This window comes from Pinus tabuliformis, chromosome Q (assembly GCF_031772625.1).
Source record: "Pinus tabuliformis cultivar Carrire ecotype Pingquan chromosome Q, CPIR1, whole genome shotgun sequence".
Classification (NCBI taxonomy): Eukaryota; Viridiplantae; Streptophyta; class Pinopsida; order Pinales; family Pinaceae; genus Pinus; species Pinus tabuliformis.
Window position 1 is genome coordinate 1,132,755,989 of NC_142296.1, and position 25,795 is coordinate 1,132,781,783.

Consider the following 25,795-nt stretch of genomic DNA (forward strand, 5'->3'; position numbering starts at 1 on the left):
ATATGTGTGTTTCCACTGATCCTAGGGTAAGCTCGTATGAGATTTTGTTGAGTCAATGAATGTTGCTGAGTATTGTGTATGCTAAGTTGTGTTGTTGATGAGAAAAGAGTGTTAGCTATGTGCGTGAGGCTTGTATTACCTTTGATTCCATGTAAATCTAAGTGTGATTACGATCTTGGTCAGAGCATTTGAGTGCATATGTTTTCTAGGGTTTAACAAAGAAATATATTATTGAGAAAAGCTGGTTGTTGAGTCAGGTTTTGTATTGCAAAGAGGTATCTAATTTTGGTGTTTTTATGTTGATACTAAACAGAGGTGGATACATTTTGAAAATATAAGAAATCGAGGTCCACGGTGCTTCGGGGGTCAGTGCCTCCAATAGATAGATGTTTTCAAAGCCATTTGGGAGTGGGTGCTTCTAAGTAGGTGGGCACCTTCAACTTATTGGGGGTTGATGCCTCTAGTAGATTAGTGTCTATAAATAGTTGTGGAAGTGGGTGCTTCCGTCAGGTTGTGGCCTAAAGTGAGTGGGTGCTCGCATACCTCACAAATAGGTGCTTTCATGCCAGTGGGTGCTAGTATATGGTGTAAAATAATATTATATCTAAGAAGAAGAAGAAAAATTTTCAGTGGTTTTTCTCCTGGAAATATTTCCATCTAATATTAGGTGTCCATGTGTTTTCTTTGATGTTCTATGTGCTACTCATTTGTATTACGGCTAGCATGTTCTTATAGTGCATGTGTTATCTACTATTATATATATTATGATGCTTATCTAATTAATTAGATAAATATTGAATTGAAGTAGAGTAAGGAAACTATATTTACCAAATTATATGTTGTTTGTGTGTGGGAACAAAGCATTGATACACATATTTCCTTTAGGAAAGTTGCATATATTTTCCTGTGCATGCAAAAAGTAAAAGGAAGTAATTGATGTCCATGAATGCACTATACTAATTGAGCTGCCACTCTCAGTATAGTCAAGCTTCCAACAATTGGATTGTAAGTGATTGATTGTAAGTGTGAATATTTGAATTGGGATTGAAGGAAGTGCCTTCTTCAAAGTAACATAGTAAATTGTAAATTGACATAGATTGAGAATAGAAAAATAGAGTGGGTCGATTCAAGAAAACCAACAAAGCAATCCAATGAACATTGAAGAAAAAATTGCAAATCATATTAGTGAATTTTGTACATCACATTATAAGTTGATAATCGAAGTATTGAAGCAGTTTCAAAGAAAAGCAACATAAGGGATTTGTGTCTCCTCTAGGTTGGTTTCTACAAAGAATTGGAGAGGAATGGTGTCTCCTACAGGTTTGTGCCTGCAAATTAGAGGGGATTGGTGTCTCATATAGGTTGGTTTTATGAATTTGAAAATTGAGGGGATTGGTGTCTCCTATAGGTTTGGTCCTACAATGTTCTAATGATAGGTTGGTGCCTACAAAGGACAATCATTTAAAGAAGTTTCATGGTTTTATCCTGAAATGGTTTCCACGTATATTTTGTGTTTATTGTTATTCTTATGACATTGATGTTTTATGGTGATTGAATGTTTAAATAAGTAAAAAAGTTTATATTGATTAACCCCACCCCTCTCAATATAATTATGATTCTAATAAGGATGGTCATCCAAGCTTTGTTGGGGCCTACATTCATATGTGTATAAGCATGTGGTGTTTGTAGGTCAATGTATATATATGTTTTGAGGCCATAGTCCCTATTTAGTTTAGACAAAAGATCCTATGTGCTAAAATGCTAATGAGCTTAGAAAATGTAACATGTAAATGCATGTATTGGTTGCAGAATGAGGGAAGAAAAGAGTATGGGGGGCTAAGACTCCATGAAAGGAAATGTGCGAGAGATAGAGAGATTGGCAAGGGGGAAATTCCCTTAGTACCTATGTTTTGAGGTGGGTCTAGATATGAGTGCACTTCTCCTTGGGTGGCATTGGGGAAGAATAGATATATGGAGGGAGAAGTGTAGGGATTGGTGTCCTTGTATAGGCCTGGAGAGTACCTATAGACCCCAGAGGGTAGCTAGAACTCTTGGAACCCATGGAGAATTAGGAAATAATGTAGAAGATGAAATTAATTGATGGTTTTCCACCTTCCTCAAGCCACATATCATGGTTAGAATAAGCTATCATCCCAAAAGATAGGTTTTCTCAGGGTAGATGCATAATGGAAATTTCAAAGTCCAAAGAAAAACACAAGGTTGATACCATAAGGTATCCAATATAACCATAATGTATGATCTGATCCAATAAGGTATGCTTTAGTTCAATATCACTTGCCTCACCCAACTATTTACAATTCAAGTAATAAAATTTCACTGGGACATTTTTTTAAATAGTTTGTGTTGGCTTGATGGGCCCTGACCCAGGGTCAGTGTTAGTTAGCCAAGAAAATCCCTACACTACTAGACCTTTTGGCATCAGCCTGTGGAGTGCAGACCAAAGTCTCACCCAAAGTAGTATGGGGGGATGCAGGAACCAAGTTTCCACACTCTGAGATGGTTGTGATGTCGATCTATACTTCCTGATCTTGCCTTCATGCAGATTGATAAGCTTTTAGGGCTTATCGATGTTCCTTATCTTTCGTCCTTCAATACCTCCACGAAGGTACCCAACTGATCTTCGCACAACCCTAACCTAAGGTTTAGCCACTTATGCGCCTTTGTGGCTACATCAATGTATAAGTTCTCAAGTTATCTTAAGTGTTACCTAATCTACCATGCATTTATAGTTATCTTCGTGTAATCTTATATTCTTGCTCGCGTTCAATTAACAGATATAATCGAATACATTCGCGCATTAAATAAGCATTATAATGTAAACCCAGATCGTATCATAATATAATCAGATGCATTAAACAGAGGCAAAATAGACAGTGATTTGAAGAATACTTCTCTTATTAATATCTCAAGTTTAGTACAGACTCTATCTACCCTATGCACACAGTTCCAGGGGTCCACGCACTCAGCTGCAAACTTCCACCCTAAGCCTCTGCACACTCAGATGTAGAGCCTATACCTACACTAAGACCTAAGAAAAATTAGAACTTCTTACCCAAAACTCTTCTTACCACTACTATTTCTCCCTTAGACTCTCCTAAGACTCCCTTTTTATAAAATCCCATGGTCCACGGACCATGGGTAGATTTTTATAGCCGATATGAGACTTTACAAAACAAGGGCGGACAACCCTTTGACATCTTCGTGCTTCGTGACCAAAAAATGTGGAGACTTTACATCTTTATTACAAAATTTGGGCCTTTTCCCAAAACATGGGCTTTTAGCCCCAAAATGGCCTCTTGGGGGAACCCGTTCCCAATAGGCCCCCAACACAAACATGGTGACTCGCCCTCGAGTCACTCTACAAGCATATAGATCTTGGCGCGAAGACCTCCCAGCTCGACCTGTACAACTACTACCTTGGCGGTGCATTGCGCAACTGCCTGCTTTATTTCCTAAACCAACTGCTCCGTTGCAGGCCATGCACTATTAGCTTAAAGCTTCTACAGAGTATCCTATAGACTAGCCAGCTTGCCTTCAATGGAGGCCATGATCAAGTAGGCCTCGTCTAACCAAGGCTTCAAGTGCGCCTTCATCACTACCTCTTCATGCTAAGCTACATCTACCTGCTCCTTCAATGCCTTGGCCTCCTGCAACTTCATGAGTCTCTGTGTGAGGGAAATAGTACACACTGTCCCTTTTACCTCATCGTAGCATTACTGCAGTTCTTTCACCTCTGTTTCCAGCCTCTACATAGTAGAGTCTTCTTTTAGGCTGGTTAGTACTTTGAATGACTGTTCGAAAAGCGTTGTGCAGTCTGCCACTGCACTTTCTACTATTACTATTGCCTTTGTTATAGCAGCCGTGCGCTGCTCCTTGACTTCTCGCGGAGTCCAAGGCTAGGCCCTCAACTGCAATTTTTCAATTTGGAGGTTTAACTCTAGCTAAACCTTTGCCAATTTTGTGTGGGCGTCGCACACCCCATAACGAGTTTGCGAATGGGCACATCTACCGGCTCATCTGCAGGAATGGAAAACTCTGGGACCATTCGGCATGCGTCCTCCATGACCTTAATCATGCACTGATTTGTGTCAGTGAGTGTCATCGTGGAGGAAATAGCGGAGTCTCGCTATACACCCATCTTAGTATTGTTGATCTTCTACTCGTTGATCACCTATAAAGCGCGTTGTTCGTGGGCCCTCAGTTCCGCGATCACCCCATCCTGCAGTAGGTGGAGTGCCTTGCTAGGAAGCGCTTCCAAGTTCAGCCCTACTACCTTGAGTGTGCTAACAGCGGGCCTGTTAGCTTCGATCTCTGTCATTAGTGCTCCATCTGGCAGCACTATGGCTTGGGAGTCCTTCGCACGCAGCATCCTAATGGCTTCTAGAGTACCAATGGAAAAACTGGTGGATGCCGCACCAGTTTGTGATGCCCGAATCTGCAGCTCTTGCAGATTTGCCTGAATGACCACTAATTCCTGTTGCTGCTGCTACTCAAACTGCTGGAGCAGTTTCGTGGAGTAATCCCACATTATATCTCCAATGTTGTTTAGATCTCCCTTTGTTAGGGTGATTGGGTCCATGGACGTCTTGCTAGCCTTGGACTTCTTCTATGGCCCTACTTTTTCTTGTCCCCTTGGATGCTTGATACAGAACAGAGGTGTCTGCGAGTCTGCTCCTCCCTGCTCTGTCTGATTGTCCTCTTCTTCCTCTTCTTCTAGGGAGGGCGACTTCTCTTTGTTAGAGTCACACTCCTCTCCTCCTGTCTATCTGCCTGTCTCTTGTGTGGATGTGCGGTCTACCTTACACTTATCCTCAGCCTCCTTTCTCCTTTTCTCAGCCAGCTACTTCATCTTGAGCTTGGCTTCATCCTTCTTTCGTTGCGCGTCTGTCTTGCTAGATCTTGTCGTTAAGTCTGAGGCAGTGTTCCATTCTTCCATCTAGCTATCAATAATTACTCGAATCACATCATCCATCGCCAAGTAGGGCAAGTCATGCCACTTCTGCTCGGGGTCCTTCCATGCCCTTATGGATACATGGTGGAAATCAACCTTAAATTCTGCATACAATTGTAATTTTTCAAAGATAGTAGGCGACAATCATGGCTTGCGGTTGATGGCCATGTGCACATTGATCTCCATCAAGATCCGAAAGATCTTGTTGTCCTTGATCCGCCCATTGCGAAGCATACTTCGCAACCTCAGGCAGATTCAGTGCGACCGTGGGAAATTGGCTGTCTTCGGGTAGCTCCCAGGCTACCAGCACGATGGACAGCAAGAGCCATGCATAGTGGAAGGTCTTGTTAAGATCCTGTGCCTCATGGTAGTTCGTGAGGAACTCACCACAGAGGTAGCACACCCAATTAAAATCAACCCCCCCCATGCATTGGGCCACTAGAGCTACGACGGGCGCGAATACTTCATCAGAGTGACACTTTCACATGACCTTCCCTACCAATATCTGTGTGGCCACTTTGACCGCAGGGTTAGAAATACTTGTAATCGCATAGCCACACAACTTCTTTACTAATCCAGACTTCTTCTTCATGGTGTCTGCGAGGGCCAGTTTGCCTGCCTTTCCACCAAACATCATAGCCAGATTCTCCCCTGAATATGGTAGCCTCATGATCCTATGGATCAGTCTATCAGTGATGGGTATTGGCTCCTCTAGCCATAGACACCCATCATGTACCAAGCACAAGAACTTCTTGATTACCAGAAAGGTAATGGGTGTGTGATTGTAGTACGACACCCATAGCAGGTTGAGCAGGCCTGCATTATCCACGCCTTTGAGACACTTCTGTGGTTCCAACGTAGTCATCACGGTAGTCTTATGGAGGACGCGGTGCATTAGCTAGTCTATCGCCAAGTGAGGGAATTGCTTGGTGTCAGCTAAGTCTCAGTCCTCCAATTTCAACATTGGAATCCACCCCAAGCACAATCCTTCAAAAACAATCTTATCCGGTAGTAGAGGTGTGTACAAGGTGACCTTGCTCTCATCAATGTCCTTAGGCACCTTTGCCTTGCCCCTGCATGAAGGGATGTACTCAGGCAATTTAGTAATGGGGTTAGACCCCTCAACTTCAACATCCTCTGTTTCTATCCCAAGATCCTCATCGTCCATTGGGATATCCTCAATTTCTTCCTCCTCCAGTTCTAGGTTAATGGTTTTCCCCTTTTCTTGAGTGGTGGGCTTGTCCTTTGGCGGGTTTCTCCTAGGTGACACACGCACTGGTGGTGTCACAGCCAACTTTCCTTTCTTTCCTTTCGTGCCTTCCTGGGTCTGGGTAGGCCTTGGTCTAGGCGACCGTGGCGACTTGGGTATCTCTACAACCTCTGGAGTAGTTCCCTCTGCTTCCATAGAAACCTCTAGCACAACCCCTTCGGCTGTCATTGCTTCCCTAATATCTACGATTTCTTCCAGTGTCGACATGACACTATTCAATAGTTCTTGTGTCTCCTTTGGAAATTTCTCAAACGTCAAACTTGCTATCAGAGCTTCAAAGAATTTATGGTTCATATGCATCTGAGAGCTCAATGACTCAATGCTCAAAATGCCAAGTGTTCTTCATTTGGCAACCACATGTAATTTATAGGCCATTTTAAATTCAAATCAGAATGTTCCCCCCAAAATCAATTCATTAATGCTAGATTGGCGGCTTATTTTCAAGGATCTCGCCCATAAATTTCGTCTTAAATGCCGCCCCCCACTCCATTTAGCCATTTTTTCGTCTTCAAATCATGAAAAGTGACTTTAACAATCACTTTCCAGCTGACCTGCGTGGTTTTATCCCAGGTAGCGCAGCCTTCTGCGCGCTTGTGTGGTCTCTGTGGCATCTCCTTGTTCCGCACAGTTCCCCAACCTGGGCAGTGTAGTTTATAGTCCCGTGCCTCCTTTCAGATGCCTGGAGTGCTAAGACTATGCTACCTTCATATAGTAACCTAGCTGGATCACCAGTGTATGGATTCAATCGACTACCATTCACCTTTCCTGGAAAGGGCTCCCCATTTAACTTAACCAACTAAACTGCTCCACCATCGCTAATCTCTTTGATGACATAGGGCCCCAGCCAGTGTGTTAGGCCCCTATACTACCGGTGTAACCCCTTATTGTTATTGATACAACCCACTTATTATATTGATGTACCCATGTAGTGCCCATATTGTTACTATTGTGCCCCATAGAATCCCACTATTGTTATTATTATGCCCTTACATTATCATTGTTATGTCGGCTCTGATTATGTTATGACCCCTTAGACTCCTATATATAGAAAGGAGGTCTTTTCATTTGTATCATCCAAGAATTGTTCATTTATGTAATGTAAAGGAGGTTGCCCCCTTGAAGAGGCTGAATTCTAAGGCGTTGATCTATCTTTTCTTGAGCTGGTTTCATAACATTTGGTATCAGAGCTTTGGATTCTAGGGTTTCGCTGCTCCAAACAGGTCATCGTGGAATTTTTGCTATAACTTTTTTTCTGTGACGTTTCAGAAGTTGAAAAAAAAAACCCATTTGAGAAGAAATCGCGTTGAATCTCAGGTCCAAATTTCAGAGCTTTTCGCGCTATATTTGCGGAGATATGATCTAAGGAAGTTGGTATTTTTGTAGACTCTTGAATTACATTCCAAACAGGTGACCTGGGGAAAATTGTCATAACTTTCTCTCTGAGCATCAGATTGAAATTTTGTAAGAAGGTACAGAAATAGGATGAACTATAGTTTCTTGTAGGTATTTTTCAGAGCCAAAGGTTGAAACAATGACACATGTAACTTCATACAAGTTTGCTCTTCTGGAAAGGTCTATAATCAGGTCATCTTGGGAGATTGTGCATAACTCTTTCTTCGAGAATCCAATTTGGATCAGACTAGTGGCATTGGAAAGAGGACACAGAGGGATACTACAGGTGGCAATTTCAGAACTTAAAGATCCGAAAGTACAGAGTTACAGTTGTTTCAAGATTGAGCTCCTAAAATCAAGAAAAAGAAGGATGAGGAAGTTTGATGGCAAGGATCTGGTAAATTGGATATTTTAGATGGAGCAATATTTTGATCTACATGGTGTACCACTGTTACAAAAGGTATGTATTGCATCTTCATATTGAGAACCGGATCAATTTTTATGGTATGAAGGGCTTTGTTCTTGTAAACAACTTGTTACGTAGTCAATTTTCACAGAGGAAATGATAGCACATTATGAGGATACAAAGAGCAACACCTTCTTTAGAGCAACACCACAACAATTGTAAAGAGTAAAAGGGCTTTGTGACATAGTGGAAAGAAAAATTATGCAAACCAGGAAGCATACCCCTCACAACTATAAAGATGGAAGAGTTGTTTCTCCTAGCCTTCCACAACCTACAAGGGTTACACCACAACAATTGGAAGAAAAAAGAGAAAAAGGGCTTTGTTACAATTGTGATAGCAAATGCACTAAAGGTCATAAGTGTGCTGAGAAGAAATTATTTTACATAGAATATGAAGATGAGGAAGAAAATGATCAAGAAACATCAAAAGAAGAAGATATACGCCAAGACCCCACCCCAGAGAAAGAAGAAATGAATTAGACCATATCTTGTAAAGCATTGGCAAGAATTACCACTCCTCAAACTCTCAAGATAGAAGGACATATCAAGAAGAAAAAGGTGTAAGAAGTGAAAGATCACATTGAGAAAGAAGAAATGAATCCAACCATATCTTGTAATTCATTAGTTGAAATTACCACTCCTCAAACTATCAAGATAGAAGGACATATCAAGAAGAAAAATGTTCAAGAAGTGAAAGATCACATCGAGCATCAAGAAATGAATCCAACCATATCTCATAAAGGATTGGAAGAAATTGCCACTCCTCAAACTCTAGAGATAGAAGGACATATCAAGAAGAAAAAGGTTCAAGCAGTGAAAGATCACATCGAGCATCAACAAGTTCTCCAAATTTTGAAGGATAACGCCACTTCGGCGCAAAATCAAATGAAACAACAGGTAAATCAACATCGTAGTGAAAAATGTTTTGATGTAGGTGATTGGGTATTTTTACTGCTACATCTCAAGCAAGCTAGTTATGAGAAGGAAATGTTGGAAATACTACATGCACTTAAAAAATGGCGACTTTACCGAATGGGAAGACTCTTCAAGGATGAGGATGTGGAAGCATTGTTGTGTGCTATTTCTATTATCCAACCAGATTGGATAAACGAAGCAAGGTATGAATGGAAGAAGGACGAAGAAGTATGGCCACTTATTCAAAAGTTGCAAAAGATCCCAATTCAAACAATATTGCCAGAAATTGAAGAGGAAGGAAAAATAATATTGGAACCTGGAGCAGTCACAGAAACAAGAACCTGACAGCTACGAAATCGATCAATTTCAGAGTATCTCATCAAGTGGAAGAACTTACCCACTGAATATTCCACATGGGAGGACAAGAATTTTATATAGAAGCATCAAGAAATACTCAAGCATTGAGGACAACGCTTTTTGAAGGAGAGGGGCATGTTAGGCCCCTATACTACTGGTGTAACCCCTTATTGTTATTAGTACAACCCACTTATTATATTGATGTACCCATGTAGTGCCCATATTGTTACTATTGTGCCCCATAGATGCCCACTATTGTTATTATTGTGCCCTTACATTATTATTGTTATGTCAGCTCTGATTATGTTATGACCCCCTAGACTCCTATATATAGAAAGGAGGTCTTTTCATTTGTATCATCCAAGAATTGTTCATTTATGTAATGTAAAGGAGGTTGCCCCCTCGAAGAGGCTGAATTCTAAGGCGTTGATCTATCTTTTCTATCTTTTCTTGAGTTGGTTTCATAACACAGTGCATCCTAATTTTCCCTTGAAATTTATCAAACTTGTTGTCATATAGAAAAACCAGATCATTTACCTTGAAGATGCATAGTTTAATGTGCTGATCATTCCATGCCTTTGCACGCTCCTTTGAACTTGTTGATGAAATCCAGCTAGAAATCGGTCCTTTTCAAGCTTTACTAGTTGCGCGAGCCTCTCTTCCAAGGCTCCGCGGTCCATCATTCCTGTGAGTGCCACTATGTGTAGACTAGGTACAATGTATTCCATTGGCATCATAGCTTCTACGCCGTATAGAAGTCTGAAAGGCGTTTTCCCAGTCTTGAAAGTCGTTTTGTAGGCCCATAGCACCACTGGCATGCACACATCCCAGTCACTTCTTTGAGCATTGCAGACCTTTTTCAATGTGTTCTCCAGTATCTTATTGAATTCTTCGACCATCCCATTGGCCTGCATGTGATAAGGTGTTCTCTTTTGATGATACACCTAAAATTCTTCCATCAACGCGCTGATTGTTCATTAAGGAACTGCGCACCACGATCGCTCATCAAGATCTTTGGACAACCAAATCTCATCAATATGTATTCAAAAAGAGACTTCGTTGTTTTCATGCCAGTACAATCCTTCACAAGCTGTGCCTCTACCCACCTGGTCAAGTACTCTGTCATGGTGATGATGTACCGCACACCTGTTTTCTTTCCCGGAGGCTGAATTGGTCCCACAAAGTCAATCACCCATTTCTCGAATGGTTGTAATGTCACTTGTGGTATCAATGGTAGTTCATCCCTTTGTGATGGCCTGCCAGTCCTTTGACATGCATCACAGGCCCTACAATATGCTTTCACATCCTTATGCAGAGTTGGCCACCACAATCCAGCATGTAGAACCTTCTGCGTTGTCACTTTTCTTGCATAATTTCCTCCTGCATCTCCTCCATGAGCCTCCATGAGGATGCTTCTTCGCTCAAAGTCAGGTACATAGCGTTACAATATTTCGTCTGACCCCATTTTGTATAAATGTCCTGCAATGATGGAGAATTATGATGCGTGCACTACTAGCTCCTTCTTTTGCTGTCTTGTATACCCTTCTGGAGTAGTCCCCATTGTCAGGAATTGTATGATATCTTCAAAGTGACTGTCAGTGACACATACCGCAAAGAGCTGCGTGTCAGGTAGTCCTTCCTCCAAATTAGTGGGCTCCTCTCCTATTTTGATGCGTGACAAATGATCTGGTCCTGCGTTTAATCATCCAGGCTTCAAAATAACTTCAAAATCATACTCCTGGAATAATAAAAGCCACCCACAGATCTTCCCTCCCAACACGAGCTTATTAACTAGGTATTTTAATGTAGAATGATCTGTATACATCTTAAAATGTCCACCCAGCAAATAGTGCCTGAACTTTTGGAGCATGTATACAAAGGCTAGTCCTTCGTTCTCTGTAGTGGAATAGTTCTTTTAAACCTTAGACAACTTCCTGCTCGTGAATGCCATAGGATGGTTCAATTCTCCCTCGCCCACCTGTGTCATCACTACCCCCATTGCGATACATGAGGCATCCACGTGCACATGAAATTCCTTCTTCCAGTTTGGAAAGACTAGGATTGGTGCAATGACCATTTTCTCTTTCAGCACATCCAAGCTCTTCTGGCATTCATCACTCCAACAGAACGTAGCATCCTTTTTCAACAACTTCTCCATGGGTGCGGTGATTTGGGCATAACTCTTGATGAACTTCCTATAGTATCTGGTATGCCCTAGGGTTGCACACAGCTGTTTCACATTCCTTGGTGCCTCCAAGTTGATTATCACCATGATATTCATGGGGTCTTGTTAGTCTTGAGGTTCATTGTTATGATTTTAAGTGGGAATGGTCTCCCCAAGCCTTCAAAATATTGAAAAAGCATTAGAGGCAGGACCTTTAGCAGAGGCAACGGGGGACGCATCTGAGCCGTTGGATCTGGTTCCGATCCATGGCCCAGATTTTCTGATAGGCCATAGGCCACAATACTAGACCCGACGGGACTTGTGGAGAGAAGCGCATAAATTTTGAAATCTAGCGAGGCCTGTGGCAACATGCACGATCGTCCACCACTGTTGATCTGCCCTGCCCAGATCGATGACTGTCATCCATATCGCGCAGGCAATACGCAAAAGGAATACCTACCCGATGAGGGTAGTTTCCTCTCTCTTCTCTACCACTACATGTCATCTGCTGCATGGAATCAGACGGGCTTTGATATTTACCACTTACTGCTCGATGCCTGCTCGATGGAAATTGCTTCCACTTTAGAAAATCACCCCCCGACCGTTATTCACCAAGCACTTCTTCTACCCGATTACTATCAGATCTGTCCACCCGAGATCCAATGGCTTGGACTTATTCCGCTCCAACCAAAGACTGCAAGCCTCCTGCAACCGATCTCCTCCATCCATTTCTTCTGATCCAGCAGCCCTCGTTCATGATCGCTCTTGCTTGTCCTCCGCCACCCTGCCATTACTTTGTTCTTTCGATTTGGCATGTCTAGCCCACCCATGCACCTCGTACTCTACTTCCTATCAGTCACCTGAGGAGGAAGGTGGTTGACTCTGTCAGTATTGTGACAGTCAGGCCACTGAACTGAAATACCAGAAAGCATGGCCGAAAGAGGAAGGACACAACACGATGCAGCCAAATATAAATAAACAGTCATGGAGCCTCACTGGCACGATCAAACCAGCCATCTAATAGGGCAACACTGTACCAGAATTAATTATCGTTTTCATGATGGAAGGAGAACTGTGTCCTTATATGCAATCAGACAGTTAAAGCCAAAGGGGGTAGGTTAGGACAGTTAGAGACCTCTGAAAGCCACAGAGCATTGTAAAGGGCCTATAAAAGGTTGGAAACTAAATGTAATAAGGGTTCAACTCCTGGAGACTATGGAGACTCTGCTACTCAAGCTTCTCATCTTCATTCATCAGTAATACAAGCTTCTTTTGTTGTTATATGTTCAATATCCCAATTTCTCTTATGTTCTAAGCTTACAATTGAATAGGATGTTCAGGTTTCTTTTGTGTCTAATGCCAGATAACTGTCATCTTATCTCTGCATTGATGTATTATATTCGCAAGTTTCATTTACCTTCTGTAGCTGGCCATCATATGTTTATGTATGTATTTGCTAGTATGGTTAGTATTCCCCATTCATTCACTTAATCTACAAACTATTGAGCATTAGTGGTCTAAAGCCTTGTATGCTGAGGGTGTTCATGCATGTATTTAGTAATAACAAAGTCGAAATAGTTATCTGGCTTGATACAGACCATTATTTATTCCAATATTTCAGAGAACAATATTGAAGATTATATGTTACCAGCCATCTCCGAGCTACAACCTAGGAGAGTTTCCTGGAGTGATAACATAATTGGCACCATTTCCGAGGAGAGGAGATTGAAGGTCAGCTTCCTTGGGAAATGACATAGATCCAACTTTGATGATAGACAAAGTCTGGAAACTATTTTGGTTGTAATCATCTATCTAGCGACTCTACTGGAGGAAAAATCTTTTGGCAACTCCACTGGATAATTCTGGCTCAGTTTGTAAGGCATACTCGGAGAAATCCTCAGAAGCCCCAAGCTGACCCAGTGCCTGACCTTGAAAAGATCATCAAAGGTAGAAAAGCATTGTAGAAAGGAGCATCAGGTTCAGGTAGTTCTAAATATTGTTTTACTGCTCCTCAAGAAAATCCTATAATAGAACAGTTACATGTTGAACTTATAGCTTCTAGTGCTAGTAGTGAGGAAGAAACCTCAGAAATTCATAGATCCCCTTGCCCTTCATGGCCTTCTTTCATTGCAAGCCTAAAAGCAGCCCCTCCTCCTATCCATCATATCCCTTCAGTCATATCAATAATCCCTCAACCCTCTATCATTCATACCTCCAACACCTTTATAGCTACCACAGCTATGGCAACACCTACCAAAATGGAGAGAATTATAGCTGCTAGGTATGGACCTCTAGTACTGCCCATTCCTTTGAATGCTATGCCTGCTGGAGAATATCATAAATACATGCCTAAGTTTACTGGGACAGAAGGGGTTACAGCTGAAGAACATCTTGAATCATTCTATAGCTATGCTGATAATCTAGACATTAGTGAAGATGATGTATGGATGAGAGTATTTGTCCAAAGCCTAGATGGAGAGGCTAGAAAATGGTTCAGAGAATTGACCCTGAGGTCTATAATAGATATTGAAGCCTTAGATGATGTATTCCTAAAGCATTGGGGGGATAAGAAAGATCTTCTCTACTACCATACTGAGTTTGGGAACCTGAAAAGGGAAAATGGTGAGTCACTGTCTGATTTCAATAAAAGGTTTAACCGCATGTACAACAAGATACCAGCTGAAGTGAAACCCACCCCTACCTCTGCTAAACTCACCTATGCCAATGCTTTTGATTCTGACTTCTGTCTACTATTGAGGGAGAGAAGATGTGCTACTTTGGCTGAGATGCAGGATGCAGCCTTGGAGGTAGAATCTAACATCATGGCTATAGAGAAACTCAAGGGACATGTTGATCAAAGGAGATAGAGGGGTGAATCTTCATCATCTTCACATCCCAAGTTAGATAAGATGACCAAGATAATAGAGTCATTAGCCTCTAAAATCTTTAAGCTAAAGATGGAACAACACTCTAGGAAAGGAAGAGCTCCTAATGCCTTTACTTTTAGAAATCCAAACCCATATAGGAGAGCTAATGAGCAGTTGCAGGTTCCTCAAAGAAACAAAGATGCAAATGAAGACCAAAGGATGAAGACCCCTTTGCAGAATGTAGTCATGGATGAAGATCAGTATGAGGAAGATGATGAGATCCATTGTCTGGAAGACAAGGGTAGTGCCTCTTTTTTGACCCTAGCTGCATATGAAGAGTCATTATCCGAGGACCAAATCAGCCAAGAGTGGGATGGTGGGGTTGTTCTGAAAACTGATGACCAAAATAGATATAATCTAAGGTCCAAGGTAAATACTGCCCAGGAAATCCCTATTCAGAGGGCTATTGTCCCTATGATGCAGCAAATTAACAAGCAAAAATGACCAGCAGTTGATCCCATCATTCTCAAAGCTCCAACTCAAGAGGTAAGAGGCCCTAACAAGTCCCCTTCTCCCTTCAGTTTTGAATCATAAATCCAAAAGCTGAAAATATCTATACCTCTAATGGAACTAGTGAAGAATGAATCCTTTAAGAGACCCATCCTTGAGGCCCTTGAGCTTAAAACTATGTGAATTTGCAAGATGACAAACTGGTCATTGTCATCAGCCCAATGATTGAACATTTTGATGAAAATTCCCCATCATTTTATGTCTCCTTGACTATTCATGACAAAATCCTTCACAATTGTCTACTGGACACAGGTGCCAGCCATAATCTAATGCCCAAGGCTGTCATGGATGAGTTGGGCCTTGACATCACTAGGCCTTATCATGACTTGTTTTCTTTTGACTCTAGAAAGGTGAAATGTTTGGGGTTAATCAAAGACCTAGCCATCACCTTGTCTCAGCTGCCCATGAAGAGCATGATGATGGATATTGTGGTAGCAGATGTCCCCCCTAAGTTTGGCATGTTACTTTCCAGAGGATGGATTAAGAGATTAGGTGGGACATTGCAGAATGACCTATCCTATGCCACTGTCCCAGTTTTTGGAGGTGAAAGCAGGAGATTATACAGAGAGGCTCAGTTAGCTTATATCATCAGCGATGAAAGGAATCCTGCTAATCATCCCATCTATGCTATTGATACTAATTTTGGGGCCTGTATTCTTCAAGTGGAAGAATCCCAGTTGGCCTCCATGTAGCTTAGAAAGCTAGTTTTCCATATCACAGAGGAAGAAGGCCCACAAATCTGGGATATGTTCTTTGATGGAGCTTGCTCTAAGGAAGCTGCAGGAGTAGGTGTAGTTCTTGTATCTCCCACACAAGAATGCATACATTTATCTTTCAAGCTAACTTTTCAGGTCACCAATAATATAGTAGAATACGAAGCCTTGATGTTAGGCTTAAACACTGCTAAAGAAATGGGCATCAAATATCTGAAAGTGTTTGGAGATGCAGACCTTATTATTCAACAGGTGAATAAGACATTCCAAGTGAAGCACCCTAGGCTGAAGGCATACAAAGATGAGGTATGGAAGCTCAAGGATTCTTTTAATAACTTTAGTATTTAGTACATCCCTAGAGCTAAGAATCAACTTACTAATTCCCTTGCTGTGTTTGCTAGCACTTTTATCCCTCCTATGCCTCCTAAGTTGACTTATGAAGTCCAAGTGAAATATAGACCGTCTTTTCCTGACAATTTCAAGTACTGGAAAGTTTTTGAAGATGATGATGAAGTCAATAGGTTTCTACAAGTCATTGATGAATTCTCTGAAATGCAAATTGACCAAGAGAATGGAGCCATTGAGGAATGCAACTAGTCCAAGCTGAGAGACAAAATTGGCTAGGATAGCATTGTGCAGCTGCCTAGTAACCATATACCCAAAGGGTTGGTTCCCTTAGAGAGGTTGTTTGACCATAACGATGTACCTTATAAACCTGCCAAAAAAGAAAGTGAGTCTGCAGTTCATGGACATAATATAGGGAGTCCAGCCCATCCAAAGTATATCAATTTGTCCACTCACTTGTCCTTTTCCCAAAGCTATGAGTATTGCACCCTAATGAAACAATTTGCTAATGTCTTCGCTTGGGAATACAACGACCTTAAGACCTATGACACCAACATTATTCAACATAAGATTCCACTAGAGAAGAACACCATCCCTTTCAAGAAGAAATTTAGGCCGATCAACCCTCTATTATTACCTTTGATTGAAAAGGAGATAAAGAAGTTGCTAAATGCAAAAATCGTAGTTCCCCTAAGGTACTCGAAGTGGATAGCTAACCTTGTGATAGTGGGGAAGAAGAATGGAGAAATCAGGCTTTGTGTTGACTTTAGGAATTTGAACAAGTGCTCTAAAAAAGACAACTACCCCTTGCCCAAGATGGAACATTTGTTGCGAAAAGTTTCAGGGGCTAGATTCATGTCTTTCTTGGATGGATTTTCAGGCTACAATCACATTGCTGTACACCCAGAAGACCAAGAAAATACTGCACTCACTACTCCTTGGGGCACTTTCATGTACTCTAAGATGCCTTTTGGACTGATGAATGTTGGGGCTACTTTTTAGAGGGCCATGGACATAGCCTTTGTGGGAGAGAAGGACAAGTTTGTCCTTATTTATCTTGATGACATAACAGTTTTCTCTAGTAGTCACAAGGATCATTTATAACATTTGAGGAAGGTGTTCCTAAAGTGCAGAAGGTTTGGAATTTCAGTAAATCCAAAGAAGTCACAATTTTCTCTAGAAGAAGGCAAACTTTTAGGACATATTGTTTCTGCTGCAGGTGTCAAAATTGATCTAGAAAGAGTTCAAGCAATACAGACATTTTCCATCCCAAGGTCAAAAAGGGACATTCAATCCTTTCTGGGTAGGATTAACTTTGTGAGGAGGTTTATTCCAAACTTTGCAGAACTAGTGAAGCACATCACTTCCATGCTAAAGAAGGGGTCAGAGATAAAATGGATAGAGGCTGCAAGAAGATCTTTCAAAGCCATCAAAAGAGCTATCATGGAAGCTCCCACTTTAATCAGCCCAGACTACACCAAGGAGTTTTATATCTTCTCTTTCGCCTCTTATGATATGCTAGCAGTAGTCTTGTTGCAGAAAAATGGTGAAGGTGTAGAGAACCCAGTGGCCTTCTTTAGCAAAACTTTGAGGGATGTTGAATTAAGGTATGACCTTATTGAAAAACATGCATATGCTCTTATAAAGTCTTTAAAAGCATTTCGAATTTACATTCTCCACTCTAAGGTGATTTCCTATGTACCTTCAACTTCAGTAAAGGATGTCCTAACCTAGCCAGATGTTGATGGAAGAAGAGCCAAATGGATTGCAAAACTCATAGAATTCAACATAGAGGTGAAGCCCACCAAGCTTGTCAAAGGCCAAGGCTTGGCTAAGCTTATGGCTGAGGAAAATTGCAGTCTGCTAGACATAAATTGCATGAGTTTAAATTCACATGGAGAGCAAACAGAAGAAGTAGCAGGAAAGCACAAATAGAACCAGTCTTTGGCTGAGAATTTGGCCACTTGTGAGTGGTATTCCAGTATAGCTCATTTCTTATTGAAGCTAGAAGTCCCTCCAGGGATTATCTCAGGTCAGGCCAGGACCATTAAGCTCAGATCAACCAAGTTTTGTATTAATAAGAACCTTCTTTATTGGAGGGACCCATCTGGAATCTTCTTGAGATGTCTAGACAAAGAACAATCTGTGGAAGTCATGCACTAGTTTCATTCTAGCATTAGTGGAGGGCATAATTATTGGAAAACCACAGCCCACAAGATCCTAAGGGCTAGGTATTATTAGTCTATTCTGTTCTCTGATGTGTTTTCGTTTGTGAAGTCTTGTGACAAATTCTAGAGGTTTACATGGAGATAATGAATGAAATCTCTGCCCTTGAAGCCAATACACACCAATGGTCCCTTCTAGCAGTGGGGTTTAGATTTCATAGGGGAGATTAATCCACATTCCAGTGGCTAGCATAGGTGGATCTTAGTAGCCACTGACTATTTTACCAAATGGATTGAAGCTATACCCACTAAGAAGGTTGATCACCAGGTTGTCATGAAGTTCTTAACTGAGAATATTTTCACTAGATTTGGCTACCCAACCAAACTAGTCACTGATAATGCAGTAGCTTTTAGAGCGAAGGAATTGGTGGACATGTTTGAATCAATGTGTATTCAATTGGTGCATTCTACCTCATATTATCCTCAAGGAAATGGCTTGGTAGAATCATCCAATAAGAGCTTAGTAAGGATAATCAAAAAACTACTGGAAGACAACAAAAGGAGCTGGGATTCCAAGCTGAAGTTTGCACTATGGGCTGATAGAGTTACCACCAAGAAATCCATAGGGAACTCTCCATTCAAGCTGGTGTATGGTACTGAGGTTGTTTTTCCTATCCAATTGACCCTCCCTGTGGCCAAGTTCTTGCAAGAGGAGCAGGATGAAGAAAATGACATGGCAAGGAGGATGAGTGACTTGGTTGAAGTCCAGCAGATCAGGGAACAACTGATTGAGAAGTCAACAATGCATCAAAAGAAGATCAAGGAAGTCTTTGATAAAAAGGAAAAGATGGACAATTTTCAGGTTGGTGATTGGGTCCTCAAGTGGGATGCATTCAAGGAAAGGTAGGGTAATCATGGAAAATTTGATGCCTTGTGGACAAGACCTTTTATCATTGCTCAGGCTCAGACAAACAACACCTTTGTCCTACACAATCTAGAAGGGGGAAGTGTTTTTGATGGCCCAATCAGTGGGCCATTTCTCCAACTTTATTTCATTTAAGGTTTTAAAAGCCTTAGAATTGTAAATATATATATATATTTTTCATTTTTCTACAAAATAGACTCCATGCCCAATGGAACACTAGGAGGTAGATTTGATCTTGTTGTTTATAGGAAAGGCATTGTTTCTACATTTCTTGAAACCTCACAGGGAGGCTTTCATCCCCAGAAGGAGCCAGTGTTAGTCTTGAGGTTCATTGTTATGATTTTAAGTGGGAATGGTCTCCCCAAGCCTTCAAAATATTGAAAAAGCACCAGAGGCAAGACCTTCAGTGGAGGCAACGGGGGACGCATCTGAGCCGTTGGATCTGGTTTTGATCCACGACCTAGATCTGCTGATAGGCCATAGGCCACAATACCAGACCCGATGGAACTTGTGGAGAGAAGCACATAAAGTTTGAAATCCGGCGGGGCCCACGGCAACATGCATGATCGTCCACCACCATTGATCTGCCCTGCCCAGATCGACGACTGTCATCCATATCGCACAAGCAATAAGCACAAGGAATACCCACCCGATGAGGGTGGTTTCCTCTCTCTCCTCCGCCACTACGTGTCATCCGCTGCATGGAATCGGGCGGGCTCTGATATTTACCACTTACCGCCTGATGCCCGCCCGATGGAAACTGCTCCCGCCTTAGAAAACCGCCCCCCAACCGTTATCTGCCGAGCACTTCTTCTGCCCGATTACTGTCAGATCTGTCCACCCGAGATCCAACGACTCAGACTTATTCCACTCCCACCAAAGACTGCAAGCCTCCTACAATCGATCTCCTCCGTCCATTTCTTTCGATCCAGTGGCCCTCATTCATGATCGCTCCCGCTTGTCCTCCGCCACCCTGCCATTACTCTATCCATCCAATTTAATACATCCAACAGCTACCCACTTGTCCTTCGATGCTCTGGCATTACTTTGTTCTTCCGATTTGGCATGTCCAACCGCCCATGCACCTCGTACTCTACTTCTTATCAGTCACCCAAGGAGGATGGTGGTTGACTTTGTCAGTATTGTGACAGTCAGGCTGCTGAACTGAAATACCAGAAAACATGGCCTAAAGAGGAAGGACACAGCACGATGCAACCAAATATAAATAAATAGTCATGGAGCCTCACTACACGAGCAAACCAACCATTTAACAGGGTAGCGCTGTACCAAAATTAATTACCATTTTCGTGATGGAAGGAGAACTGTGTCCTTATACGCAATCAGATAGTTAAAGCCAAAGGGGGTAGGTTAGGATAGCTGGAGACCTCTGAAAGCCACAGAGCATTGTAAAGGGCCTATAAAAGGCTGGAAACTAAATGTAATAAGGGTTCAACTCCTAGAGACTATGGAGACTCTGCTACTCAAGCTTCTCATCTTCATTCATCAGTAATACAAGCTTCTTTTGCTGTTATATGTTCAATATCCCAATTTCTCTTCTGTTCTAAGCTTGCACTTGAACATGCTATTCAAGTTTCTTTTGTGTCTAATGCCAGATAACTGTCATCTTATCTCTGCATTGATGTATTAGATTTGCAAGTTTCATTTACTTTCTGTAGCTGGCCATCATATGTTTATGTATGTATCTGCTGGTATGGTTAGTATTCTCCATTCATTCACTTAATCTACAAACTATTGAGCATTAGTGGTCTAAAGCCTTGTAGGCTGAGGGTGTTCATGCATTTCCTGAGTAATAACAGAGTTGAAATAGTTATATAGCTTGATCCAAACCATTATTTATTCCAATAGTTTAGAGAACAATATTGAAGATTACATGTTACCGGGCATCTCCGAGCTGCAACCTAGGAGAGTTTCCTGGAGTGATAATAGGTCTACCATCAATCCCTGTTTGCACACCACATGCCCTAGCAGGATCCTAAAAGGGACAAAAACTAGACACTTCTTCAAATTGAGTGTGATTTGGTATCTTAGACACGTATCTAACATTAAACACAAACTTGCCACATGACGCTTGACCAATCCAAACACTGTCCAATCATCAAAGTACACCTCCAGGAACTTATGAATGAAGTCTTTGAATGCCACAATGAGTACGTGTGAAAATATTGTGGGCGCATTCTTCAGCCCAAAGTATATTACAATATACTGAAAACATCCCCATTCCATCAGAAAGGTCGTCTTGCTTCTATCTTCAGGCGTGATTTTGATCTGATGATACCCAGAGAACCCATTAGTGAAAGAGTATGCTTCTTGGCCGCCTACATTATCCAAGACTTCATCAGTGAATGGGGTTGGGAAGGGGTCATGCACGCAAGCATCATTCAACTTCTGGAGATCCACACATATCCTTATTTTTTCTTTCTGTTTTTTTTTCCAGAACGACGAACAAGCTTACCCAATCTAATTATTCTACTAGTTCAATAATTCCTACCACGAGCATCTTATCCAACTCAGTACGAACCCTTTCCTTATACTTAGGATTAAGGCGGTAAGGTCTTTGTTTTATAGGCTTCACGTCCAGTTTTAGGGTGATCTTCATGACACCCAGGTCTCCTATTATCCCTTTTAGATAATAAAACTTTGTGGGGAACAAATCCTGATATTCACGGAGGAGCTCAGCGACCTTGTCTACTATCGCATCATCCCAATAGTCCCCAATCTTTGCAAATTTTGGTTCTGCCTCTGTGCCAATGTTGACCTGCCTAGTTTTCAGCAGTACGGTTATGTCAGGATCCTCTATCTACGTACCTTCAACCTTGCGATGACCTTCAGTTTCTGTAATATTAACTTTGCGGGGGTCCTCGTCTTCTTATTCAATAGTCACATTATAGCATTCCATTGCATGGCTCAGCTGGGGAGTCCAATTAGGTTGGATTAGGTCGAAAGGATCTTGCAGTATCCTAAAGATTGTTGTTTTAACCTCCTGTAGCATTGCGTCAATAAAATCAAACCCATCCTCAAAGCTGAACATCATTGAAAATCCCTGGCGCAAGATGTCTCATTATTCAGTGCCATGGTGGAGCTCGGTTTCCAAATACCAATTCATTGGTATGATGCCTAAGGTATGACAAAACAGATGCACCCATTTAGGCTGGGGCTCCATGCCATAAGCCTTATTCCATTTAGTCAGGTGATTGTGCGGTCATATCTTCCATCATACTTATCTGTCATTTGCACTTTTGGTTGCCCAAAACATATTCTCATCATCCTCCTATAGTCATGCCAATCACTGAAACTATCCTTGTGCATACCCCACCATCTTGTAGGTGTAGCGTGCAGTACCTAGTCCAAGGCCTGGAAGCGATGTTTCTTTGGTACTTCTCTTTCAAATGCATCCAAGAAGCAATCAATAACAGTTAGTCCATCATAATGAGACAGATCCCTGACTTCGGATGACACACAACACAATGACTTGGTCATCATATTACAATGCAGTGTCAAAACTTCATGCAGCCGGTTCTGCCAATGCTCTAATTCTTCATCCGAATTTGACATGCAGGAGCTTTCACGATCCCATGAAATGCATCCGTCCACTCTCGGGTTCACCCAATCCTGGTCTTGCGTTGTTATCTTATAAATTTGGTCTAGATCGTCATCGCTTTCACAATCTTGGACTGGTTCTGTATAGCGTGGTTTCTCCACGGGATCCTGTGGCACCGCTACACGGAGTGACTTGTTTTCAAATATCATCTTCATCTTCTTCAGGTTGATTACCCCATTCATGTCAATGGCCCAATTGATTCCAAGGAGCGCAGGGTAGGGATTTCTATCATCCACAATCTCTATTACCTCAAAATCTGCGAGTGCGCTTGCGCCCTCAATGTCAACTGTGACCCCTTGCAGCCTCCCTATTGGGATAATTTTTTGTTGATTTTCCATTCTTAACTGTAATAGAGAAAACTGGAGTGCAGGACTCCCCATTCTTTCCCAAGTATATTTTGGCAAAACATTCGCGTCAAACCCTAGATCCAAGATAGCTTGGTCCATCTTGTATTCCCCTATCTGCGTGGTAAGTCTCATCTCCCGCCTAGTCCTTGCCTTGTGCTTTCTAAGCTTCCTGACTATGCGCAGTTCACTAGTAGCACCATCCTTACCAGCACACCAATTGATCAGTTCCTGTAGGCCCTTCATGGCCTTACTGTCACGGAGAAGCTTCATGCAAGTCTCCAAGAACGTGGTAATCATGGATGGGTCCATTTCTTCAACTGGTTTCTCCTGACTTCCAGAGGTGGAGGCCTCAACAAAGCTTTTCTTTGCTTCCATAAATGTTTTTTTTGTGCACTCCAAATCAAACCCAGTCTCATTTTTTGGTCCTTTTCGGACCCATTCACCTTCTGCAGGATACTTCCCTTTATCCTCCCGAGTCATGATTCCACTCCGCAGCATAATTTTTACCTTAGGGTTTTCCTCGCGAAGCTTAGCCCTCATCATCTGGAGGTTCTTCATTGGCTACAGAGGTTGTGCCCCCTTTTTGCGAATCTTAGCCAACAATATTGAGCAATCCTTAGTCGCATGGTCAAACTAAGTACAGCAGCGGCATGACATTCATGTCAGATTCAGATAGTCCCTTGTGTAGGGTCTTGGGCCTCCGCAATTGTAAGAAGTCAGCTATCCTCGGCCTCTCCTAGGCCATCCTCCACCTCAGCCTCGACCGCACCTACTCACCTCGCATTCCCTCAATGCCTTGGTTTGGAGGTTGCGTTTCTCTCTATACTCTATATGCGGGTGTCCTATCCATCATCAATTCGTAAATTCAACAATTGTGTTCATCATGGCCTACTGATTGATAAAAATTGTAGAACAATTGTTGTGGTGTTTGTACAAATTTTTGTAGCAAATTGCAATTATCAGTCATATGTTTCCATGCTACCTGACATATAACACACCATAGTGCAGGCCTTGCACTTGGACCTGCTGTGGCCTTCGGTCGTAGAGGAATTGGTTGTTGAGACCTTGCTACTTGTTCCTTCAGCTGTTGATCCAACATGTCAGAACAGTTGCATGCTTTTCCTTCTCTGGCTAGTTGGTCCAATGCAATCACCCAACTCTGTGGGAAGGTTTCTGTGCTTTCTTGGCCATACAGATGACATGTGAAGATGACCAAGTATTGATACATATTTCACAGTATATTCATCTTGTAGACCTGGTTGGGTGTCATCCTGAATTTAGCCGAATCCTTCACCCAGTTCTTCAATATGTCTCCGGAGTTGTCATTTCTGCTGGGTATGCTGAAGGGTGTCTCCATGGTGTTCATGGGCTTTGAAATATGATACATCTCATCATAATCTTGGGCCATGAAGGTAAAAATCTCCATCCCATTGACATTGCTCAATGTCATATTCTCAGGATCAGTGTGCGAGATGATCCAATGCATGGGAGCACAAGATATCTGCATGCAATCAGGTAGAAACCAAACTTGTGGATGTTCACATAGACTTGGAGGTCTTCGAGGTCTTCCCCAAATGTGCTTGGAAATGCATCATTGACCTCTTGCCACTTCATCTTGATGTCATTGTCTACAATTAGCTTGGTGCCTTCATAGATCAACAGACTTGTAGAAACTCGCTCAACTGCTGCTCCAGTTGCACTTCCGTAAGTGTTCATTGATCCTGTTCTCTTAGAGGCCATTGGTCCTAAACTGCTAAGAGGTAGATGAAAACCTGCTAGATTTGGAGACAAAGTGACATGCATGGCAAGAACTATGTCAGCTAAAACCAAAGAAAACTGATGAATGACATGTAACATACCTGGGGATTGACTGGCAAGGATTGCGCAATTTTTCTTTTGAGGTTGGGAGACTAGCTACCAGAACTGTGAAAAAGGCAGTCTAGGTTGTCTAGGGAGGCTGGATGGCTACTAGAATTGTGCAATGTGCAATCTAGGCTGGCTTGCTGGCTGCTGGAACTGCCAAATGCGTAATTTCAGCTGGCAATGGTTGTAGGCCCAGTGATTGCATTGCACAATTTTTTGAGCCAGCAGTCACTGTCCCTCAGAATTGTGCAATGCAAGACTAGAGGATAGTCACTGGGCAAAAATGTGCATTTCCTGAGAGGAAGACAGATCCTTCCCTCTCAGGATTGCGTAATGTTGTCTTGGTGAGGCAGAGTTCAGGCCAAGGCTACCCAGACCCGCCGACGGGAAACTGAAAGCAAATGTGAATGTGATTGCATGGTGATACTAAGTGTAAGCAAGAGTGAATGATAGTGCATGCAAACAATGAATGAAAGATTCAGAAAATGGAACAACATGCATGTGGATGAAGCGAGTCGCTAAATCGATGATCATTCGTGCAAAACAATTTCATGCATGTGACAATAGTGAGATGGTAACGAAAACTGAAATGGCGGTAGTAAAAGATAGTATGCATGTAGATGATAGCAAACGTTCACAAAAATCAAGCAAACAACACTCACACAAGCCAAAACACTAAAAGTGACAAAAATGCTACAAAATACAACTTAAGACGACCTACCCGTGAATAGCTGAGCTGGATGTGTCGAAGACTCCTGGATGTGCTGTGGGATGTTAGAGCTCCAAGATCAATGTGAATAAGTGAGCTTTGAAGTGTTGAATAAATAAGTTTAAGGCTCATGACG